A 9,956-nucleotide genomic window follows, 5' to 3' on the forward strand; every position below is an offset into this window, starting at 1 on the left:
CTTAAAAAAGGACCCAGCATGCACTGTTTGTTGAGCACACGTGCGCCTTCCCTTCTCTTCTTTGCTGCATATCTTCGCTCTGTTTCTCTTTCTCTCCAAAGGTCCCAGGAGACTCGCAGCCAGGGGAGCCGTGGGCAGCAGCAGCTCGTCCCGGGCTCACCCCTGATCCTGTCTCCAAGGACCTTTGTGTCTAACTTTTCTGTTTCCCAAGAAGCAGTTCTGTCTGTGCTCACTCTTGTTGCTGTGATTGTGCCTCTTCTCTCTGAAGCCCTTTCTCTGTTTCACTGTCCTTAGATTTAATGTACAAACGCTTCAAATTCCCTGGCTTTGTGTTGTGCAATTGTGCTGCAGGAAGTGAAGAATCTACACACATGAGACCTTTCCAGGGCAAACCCCCTTTGGGTCCAATCCCTTTTCCATGACAGAATAAGCAAAGTTTGTTTATTCATTTATCTGCGGATGGACATTTGAATACTTTCCATGTTTCAGTTGTTAACAGTGCTGTTATGAATAATCCTGTATAAGTTTGTTATAACATCTGTTTTCAATTTCTCAGCTATATATTTTGAAGTAGCGTTATTGAACACAGTATCATTTTTTTGAGGAAATGTCCAACCATTTGATACAAGGTCTATAATATTTTACATTCATGAAAGAAATGGTCAATCATTCTAATTTTTGTTTTTGATCATCAACATTTCTCAGTTTGTTTTTCTCAGTACAGTCTTTGTAGTGTCTGGGAAGGGGTAGCGTCCCGTGATATAGCCATTGAACATCTTCTCTGGTATTTTTTATATTGTACCATTTCTATGAATGTCTTCTCATCAGAAGGGACTACTCAAGTTTTTAAAAAATCTAGATGTGTGCCTGGGTGTTACGGCTCATTGGATGGAGCATCGGCCTGTAAACCAAAGGGGTCTCCAGTTGGATTCCCAGTCAGGACACATGCCTGGCAAGAAAAGATCTGTGGTGCGTGTGGAGAAGATGCTGTGACTGATGGAATGTGTCAGAAGTGGATTGTGAAGTTTCACGGTGATTTGTCCCAGGGGTAGGCAGACCAGGTGCAGTGGAGAGCCCTCAACAGCAGGCGTTCACTGAGAGACAGGCAGGGAGGCAGGAGACAGGCAACATGTTCAAAGTATCCTAATCAGGCTTTGAAAATCGTTTGCACCAGCATGGTTATGTCAATTGCATGGACATTTGGGCTCCACAGGAGTGAAGCCGGATGGTGGGAGAGGCTTCTTGACCAGATTTCCACAAGTGGTTCTCCACTGAAACGTGAAGAAAATGTTCCATTTCCATGAAGTGTGTGTGTGTGTGTGTGTGTGTGTGTGGAGCATGAATCTTTGCTATTTGAGAATCATGTGGAACGGGAGAGATGGTGGGCAAAGGAAGGAACCACCACTCACCCCTCCAAAGGCCGGTCTTTGTGCAAAGGAGATGATGATGGCCTTGTGGTGGATTCTGGAGGGAGTTCTGCAGTAGGAGCTCGTTTCAGAAAGCCATCAGGTTCCTGGCTACACGTATCGTTCCCCATCATACTGACTGAAAGCTCCGCCTGAAGGAAAGAGTCTGGAATTTGTCAACAGAAGATGCGGAAGGATAGGATTAGGTGAGAGAGCACATTTCTCTTTGGTGACCAGGGAAAACGGTTCCAGCCTGGCTGTGCAGTCCCGATTCCTCCATAGTAATCAGAGAGTGTGCTCTTTCTCACGGCCATTTAGTTTGCGTCTCTGAATATCTCTTTATGGAGAGAAATTTCCATTCCCTGGAAGACTGCATCAGACAGCTGGAAGAGTTCTCTGCTCCAAAAGAGAACCATGTGGTGGGACGACGGAATGGTGAAATCACAAGAATGTGGCAGAGGGTAGTGAAAGAAAACGGTGAAGACATCGTCCAGTTATGTTGTGGGGGGACAATGAAAAGCATGCCCGTCATTGCATCTTGGGGCAAAAAGGCAAGGACCCTTTCAGCCAGGCCATTAGTAGGCTATGCGTTCCATCTCTTGGTATCTGCTGCCATCTCGTGGTCATTTTTGGGAATGACATCCTAGTGCAGGGCTGCAGGAAAAGTGGTCAAACCCAGTGGAGAATCAGTGACTTTTCATGACAGTGGTATTTACACGTGCATTTGAAAATGTCCCAATGTCAGCTCTGTCCAATTACCTTGTGACCCGTCTGCAGATTTCCATCCAGGGACCAATAATCGGGTTTTATGTGACATTTTCGGATCTCGCTGTGTAGCGCAATAGATTCAGATTTCTACAAGTGTAAGTGTGCCAGAAATTCATCTGTCATTTGCTTTGTCCATTGCAGCTTCTTTAAACAATGCACAGGTACAGTTTACTTAAAATTCTCCACCAAGAGGTAAAAAAAAATAAAGTAAAATACCCGTGCTTGTATTTTATGTCTATGCCCTTCCGGATGTGTCTACAGACTCATTTCCTTCCGTTTGCCTGGAGTTTGTTTAGTACTTCAGGTTCCTCATAAGGGTGCACAATGTGTACATTTCCAGCTTCTGTTTCTAACTGAGCATTTAAGAGTAAAGACTTCTTTCTCAAGTTTTGGTACGGAGCATGTTCACTATCCTTCAGGTCAAGTTATTTTGTCATTCCAATGGTGGTTCACTTCAGAGGTTCAGTAGGAGTCCATTTCATAAGTTCGGAAGGACAGAACCTTCTAGTCATCCATTCTCAGTGAATGGCAGCCTAAGTGCTATGATGTCCAAGAACATAGGATTTCGATGCTCTGAGGCTGGTTGAATATTGCATGAAATCGGCGTGGCCACAAAGTTTTTGTGCCCCCACCCCTGCCTGTCAAGTGACTCCGGTCCCATGTAGTTGTGTTTAATGTTCTTTGAAGCCATTATTTTAGAATCTTTTGTGAGACTTGTCGTATATGCTTGTGTGTAAAAAAACCCATCCAAACTGGTGAATATGTGTGTGTCCATTTTCACACTGAAGATGGATGACTGTAAGCTATGTTTTTGGCACATTAGGCTCTGTCACGTCCAGAAAGGTAGAAGAGCAACGGTTAGGCAAAAAAGGTCTGTGGTCTGCATGGAGTAGGCGCTGTGAAGGATGGCACATGTCAGAAGCGGATTGCCAAGTGTCATGCTGGAGGTTCCTCGTGTGCAGTTGCTCCACGGGTGTAGCACCCCAGGTGCAGTGGAGAGCCATAAAGGACAGACGTTCACTGAGGACAGATCATGTTGTGACAGCAGGGAGACAGGCAACGTACAGAAAGCATCTTAATCGGACTTTGAAAATCGTTTGCACCAGCTGTGTTACATTATCCCTTTGACTTTTTTGTTCCACAGAAGTTAAGCGGGGTGGTGGGGGATGCTTCTTGACCACATATCCACATGCATTTCTCCGGTGAAACATAAGGGATCTGGTCAGTTTTCAGGTGAAATCGTGAGTAGGGGATGGGCCATTGCTGTGTTAGAATAACGTGGAATGGGAGAGATTGTGGGGAAAGAAAGGAACCACCACTCGCCCCTCCAAAGTGCGGTCTCCATCCAAAGGAGGTCAGGTCATTTATGTGGTGGGATATCGAGGGAGTCCCGCAGAAGGAGTTCCATGTGGAAGACTAGCGGGTGACTGGCAACAGGTACCATTCCCCATCAGACCAGCTGAAAGGTCCACCAAAGGGAAAGAGTCCAGAATTTGTCAGCAGAAGACACGTAAGCTTCAGGATAAGGTGAGAGCGCACGTTTCTGTTTGGTGACCTGGAAAAAACGGTTCCATCCTGGCCGCATAGTGGTGATTCATCCTCAGTGCTCACTATACCTTGCACCTTTGTACAGCCGTTTAGTTTGTCTTTCTGAATATTTCTTTTTGGAGAGAAATTTCCATTCGCTCCAAGAATGCAGAAGGCACAGGGAAGAGTTCTGTGATCCACAAGAGAACAATCTCGTGTGGTGATGGAACGGTGAAGTTGCCTATAAGGTGGCAGAGGGCAGCGGAACAGAACAGTGACGACTTTGTGCAGTCACGTTGTTTGGGGAAAATGAAAAGTGTGCCTGTGATTGCATGTCACAGTAAAAAGCCAAGGAACCGTCCAGCCCAGCCATTCCTGGCCTATGCGTCCCATCTGTTAGTGTCTGCTGCCATCTGGTGGCCATTTTCAGGAATGACACCTTAGTGTAGGTCAGCAGGAAAAGTGCTTGATTCCAGTGCCATTTCAATGACTTGTCAGGGCAGTGGTATTTACAGGTGCAGTTGACAGCATGTACATCTTAGCAATGTCCAGTTACTTTGTGAGCGGTTTTTAAGTGAAGGGAAAGGGAGAGATGAATGTAGTTGATGTGATATTTTTAGGAACTGGCTTTGTCGTGTAGTAGAGTCAGGTTTTGTCAAGTTGCAGGTGAGGTTGAAAATCATCTGTCATCGGTGTGTTTGCTGCGGCTTTCTTAAAGAACGCGGAGGTTAAATGTATACATAATGCTGCATGAAGAGATATCAAATAAAGCAAAGTAAAATATCAGCGCTGTCAGAGTATGTATTGCCCTTCCGGACATGTCTACAGTCTCGTGTCTTGGATTTGTCTAGACTTCATTTACCATTTTAGATTCCTCGTATGGGTGGAAAACTCGTCCATTTCCAGTTTCTGCTTGTAACGTGTTCAGTGAAGGGTGAAGGTTTCTTTTCAAGTTTCGGTCCATAGGATGTGTAGCGTCGTTCACGTGAAATTATTTTTTAATCGTAGCAGTGGTTCATTTTGCAGTGTCTGTAGGAGTCTGTGTCGGAAATCCCGAACAAAGAATGTTCTCTTCATGTAGTCTGTGTGGATGCTAGCATAAGGGCTATGAGAATAGAAACACACCATATAAGGTTTCGAGGCAGCGCTGCTCGTTGAACCTTGCCTTCAGTCTGGTTGGGCAAAAAGTCCATCAGGCCAAAAAGCCGGTTCGCTCCCCAACCCTACTTCCACCGCCACCCCCTGCCACTCCATTCCCTGTCCGCAGTTGCTCATACTTGCCTTTAACGTCCTTTGAAACCGTTTTGTTAGACTGTGTCAGGGCAGCCATCGTATCAGTGTCCAGAAAGAAAACCTCACCCCAACTGGACAACGTGCGTGTAGCCCTTTTCCCGCTGAAGACGCATGAAGAGGCGCCACGTTTCCGCCCCCTTTGGCTTTGTCATTTCCGGAAAGGTACAAGTGCACCGGGAAGGTAAGAAAAGGTCTGTGGTGTGTATGGGGAAGATGCCGTGAGTGATGGAACGTGTCCGAAGTGGACTGTGAGTTTCACGCCAGAGATTTTCCTCACCCAGTCGCCCCACGGGTGGGCAGATCAGTTGCAGTGGAGAGTCATCCAGGTCAGACGTTCACTGAGTCCAGACCGCGTTATGGGATGCGGGAGACAGGTGACATACTGAAATTATCCTAATCTAGCATCGCAAATCATTTGCACCATTACGGTTCTGTTAATCACTTTGACACTTTGGTTCAACAGAAGTTAAGCAGGGTGGTGGGGGACCTTTGTCGATCACATTTCTAGAAGCGTCTCTCTACTGAAATATAAGGAAAACCTCCTGAAGACAATTTGGGGGGTGGTGGTGAATGGTTGATATTTGAGAATAAGGTGTGATAGGGGACATTGAGCGAACAAAGTACCAGCAGCAGCAGGCTCTCTAAAGGGTGGTCGTCACCCATCAGAGGTGATGGTATTCTGTGGTGGAATGAGGAGGGAGTCTGGCAGTGGGAGCTCTTGGGGAAACCAGCAGGTTACCGACAACAGGTATTGCTCCCAGTCGGACCCAGCGAAAGCACCGTGCAAGCGAAAGAGTCTGGAATTTGTCAGCAGAAGACACATGTCTTGAGGAGAAGGTGAGAGCACACATTTGTCTTTCTGATCAGGGAAAAACGGTTCCAGCCTGGGAATGCAGTGGTAGTTCATCCGCAGTGCTCTCCAGACCTTGAGCCTTTGCACGGCGATCGAGTCTGGTCTCTCGGGATTTGTTAGTGGAGAGAAATGTCCATTCCCTGGAAGACTGCCGAAGGCATTGGGAAGAATTCTGTTCTCCGAAAGAGAACAGTGTTGTGGGAGGATGGAATGGTGAAATCACCTGAAAGGTGGCAGAGGGCAGTGGAGAAAACAGTGAGGTCGTTTTCCAGTCACGTCGTCTGGGGGAAATGAAATGTATGCCTGTTATTGCATCTCAGGCCAAAACACCAGGGAAAATTTCAGCCCAGTCATGAGTGGAATATGCGTTCCATCTGATCGTCTCTGCTGCCCTCTCGTGGCCATTTTCAGGAATCACACCTTAGTGTAGGTCAGCAGGAAAAGAGGTCGATTCCAGTGGACTATCAGTGGCTTTGGAGGGCATTAGTATTTCTAAGCACATTTAAAAACGTCTCAATGGCAGCACCGTCCAGTTACCTTGTGACTGGTGTTCAGCTTAAGGGCAGAGGGAACTATGAAAGTGTATGATGTGACCCTTTTTTCTGAAGTGGCTTTGCACCATAGTAGTGATGTTTTGACAAGTTTCAGGCATGGTCGAAAATCATTTGTTATTGCCGTGTTTGGTGCAGATTTCTAAAAGAATGCGGAGGTAAAATTCATGCATAATGCTGCACCAAGAGGTACCCAAAAAAGTGAAGTACAATATCAGCGCCATCACTATATGTACATGCCCTTCCATACATGTCTACGGGCTCGTTTCTTGGATTTTTCTGTACTTAGTTTACCACTTTAGATATTTCACACTGGTGCAAAAGTTGTGCATTTTGCTTCCAACGTGTTCATCAAGGGTGAAGATTTCCTTTTCAAGTTTTGATACGGGGCATCTTTACCATCAGCTATGTCGAGGTATTTTGTAATTCCAAATGCCATTAATTTAGGAGTTTCTATAGGAGTCTATTTCTGAAGTCACGAACAACTGAACTTGGCCGTCATCCATTCTGTGTGAATGTCGCTTAAGAGCTATGAGAGCAAAGAATATATTGTGTAGGATTTGAAGGCTGTGATGCCGGTTGAACCCTGCCTTCAATAGGTCTGGTGAATATGTCAGTTCAGTCCCCAACGGTCCACTATGACACACACCTACCCCATGTCCTTGGTTTGGTCATGCATCCTTTCCTTAATGTCATTCAAAACCGCTTTGTTAGATTGCACCGTGATGGCTGTCATACCAGCTCGCATTACAAAAAAATCTCAACACAAGTGGTGAATGTGTGTGTGGCCATATTCACAGCGAAGATGGAATAACATAAGCTATGTATTGGGCCCTTTTTGGTTTGTCATTTCAAGAAAGGGAAGCACAATTGTAAGGTTCAGAAAGATGTAAGGTGTGTACGGAGACGTCGCTGTGACTGACACAACACGTCTGAAGGGGTTCGCAAGGCGTCACACCAGGGATTTCCGGTGTGCACTTGTCCTATGGGTGTGGCAGAGCAGTCACAGGGGAGAGCCACCCAGGGCAGACATTCCCTGAGGGCAGACCACGTTATGGTACACGGGAGACAGGCCACACAGTCAAAGCACCCTAATCAAGCATCGAAAGACATTTGCAGTAACAGAGTTGGGTCCATCACTTATATGTTTGGGTTCCACAGAAGAAAGGGGGGAGGAGGGTGGACCCACCTAGACCACCTATCCACATGCAATTCTGTACTGAAACAAGGAAAAGCTTTACGTTTCCAAAATGAGTTGTGAAGGGATGAATCATTGGTATTTTAGAATAATGTGGAATGGGAGAGATGGAGGGCACACAAAGGAACCAGCACCACCCCTCTGCAAAGGGCGGTCTTCATCCAAAAGACGTGAGGTTGCGCTTGTGGTGGATCGTGCTGGGGCCCAGACTTGGCGGGTCTCAGTGTCCCCGAAGGATGGATGGCGCATGTAAAGAATGAGGGGTCAGACACCAATTTTGATGCCGGAGAACGGCCAGCCTCGTGTGGGTGTGACCGAACTCTAAGAGTTTAATTATGCTTTATTTTTATAGGGATTTGTTATGTGACATCAAAGGAATAGGCTCATGGCATGATTTCTCAAGCAGAAAAAGTCTATACAGAAATTCCAAGAAAATGTGTAGGAAGTTCTACAGATTTGTTCATAGTAAACAAAGTTTATTTTGACCAGGAGGGCTATCAATCTGACCAGCACAAGTAACTACATCTGCAAAGTTTCAAATGTCTTATCGATCATTCGATGTCTAACAAAGTTTTCATAATATGTCATAGGTCAGAAAGATACGCTAGACTAGCTAGCGGTTATATGTGAACTATTAAAGGGCCTATGTGGTTAGGCTTTCTAACTCAGCCATCTATCTTCCCGTTTAGGTTCTTTCTTTCTTTCTTTCTTTTTTTTTTTTGTGTGTGTGTGTTCATGTACCTTAATAACACATTTACCATGTTATCACCATGGAATGTAAAGTCAAGTTAGTCAGGAGATCTTCCCAAGTGCAATAAGGCCTTCTGCAGTACACACAAGTTTGTGTATGTCTGACCAGAGTTTGCTCTTACATCATTAACCACTTCCATCATAGGTAAATTGTTTAGTTTAACATCTGTGATGCTTCCAGAGAAAAATAAACATAGTGTACACAGTTAAAAATTGTTTTTCATCACCTCTGCATTAGCACTTAAAATACACATTTCTATTTCAAGGTGGCATTTAAAAATTATTGTAACAGCAACAAAAATATAACCCTGCAATTACAAAATAGTCAAATTAGGATCCAATTAGATTAGATAAACAATTATCTAATGTTTACAAGTATGACTCTAAAATAAATACTACCTTCTAGCAGCTGTCATTAGCATTTTAGGTGTGGTTTAAACACACACACACACAGATGTTCAGTTGTGGGGAGGTTTGTAACGCTGTGTGCTGTGCACCATTCTGAACGGGGTAAGAGCCAACCAGCCCTAAAACCAAAAGTAGTTAACCAGTCCACGAGGCAGGCAGAAAAAAAAAAACCTGGGGCAAAGAGGGTTCCTACATAACATCAAAAGCACGTGACATTCTGCAGCAACTGGGAGTATTCAGGATTGGCAGGGTGACCCATTAGAACAAGTTTCACCAAAAGAGAGCAATGAGGTGGAGTCAAGTGCATTTAAAAGGGGCATGTTTCTTATGTGCTAATCTGACTCCTCTGAATGACCCAGTCAGTGAACTAGTCACTAGTAATTTAGTCACCCAGCAAACCAAGCCTGCAAGCAAGGAAGCCAATATTCAAATTACCATGTTCCTATTGTCTGACCCACTCAAATGATTTATTTCCAACATAAATACAGAACCTCAATATGAGATCTCTAACTACGGCCACCATCAGCACCACCACGGCCAAGACAGCAGCTCTTCTCCTAGGGTTTAGGTTTCATCCAGAATTCCTTATACAGGGAATAGGCCATACCGAGAGTCATCGCTCCCACAACGAAGCCTTGGGCTGCCTCGCGCACGTGGATCAGGTGGACCGACATTTTAGTGCTCCCCTGGCTCTTCAGTTTATACAACCCGTACGCGACGATTGCTGCCAAACCCTCCATTCCAATAGGGACAAACGGTGCCTCTTTAGCTTTTCGGACAAATTTAGATCCCTGATCCTCATCATATGAAGAAAGAGAAACGTCTGTGTTGGATGACATACTCTTTGAAGAGTCTTCCAACACCAGCACCTCTCAAATACCAACCCGCTTCTGGTTCTTTCTTTATGCAGTTTGCAGGGGATGATCTTTGTATTTGTTCCCTCATGCTTAAATTATAATACTTCACCTATTTTCCTTGCTCTTTTATCCATCTAGTTCCATCCAATATTTTTCCTGTCCAAGGTTGTACTAAGGGGGATGTCTAGTAACATTTTTATCCATTTTTTTCTGGCAATCTGGCCTGCCCATTGTCTAATATTAATCTTGCAATAGGTAGGAGAAGTAGGCTGCAGAGGGTTTATAAGGGACTTTTGTTCAATGGCCAAGAAATCATTTTGTACAGTTGCGTTGGAATTCTGCAGA

General features: G+C 45.0%; 1 pseudogene; it reads right to left on the reverse strand.

Moving 5' to 3' along the window:
• Window positions 1-9,311: 9,311 nt before the first annotated feature.
• LOC128780589 (HIG1 domain family member 1A, mitochondrial pseudogene) lies at window positions 9,312-9,593 on the reverse strand (annotated as a pseudogene).
• Between the last annotated feature and the right edge of the window lie 363 nt (window positions 9,594-9,956).

The sequence above is a fragment of the Desmodus rotundus genome, chromosome 3 (assembly GCF_022682495.2).
Source record: "Desmodus rotundus isolate HL8 chromosome 3, HLdesRot8A.1, whole genome shotgun sequence".
NCBI classification, from domain to species: Eukaryota; Metazoa; Chordata; class Mammalia; order Chiroptera; family Phyllostomidae; genus Desmodus; species Desmodus rotundus.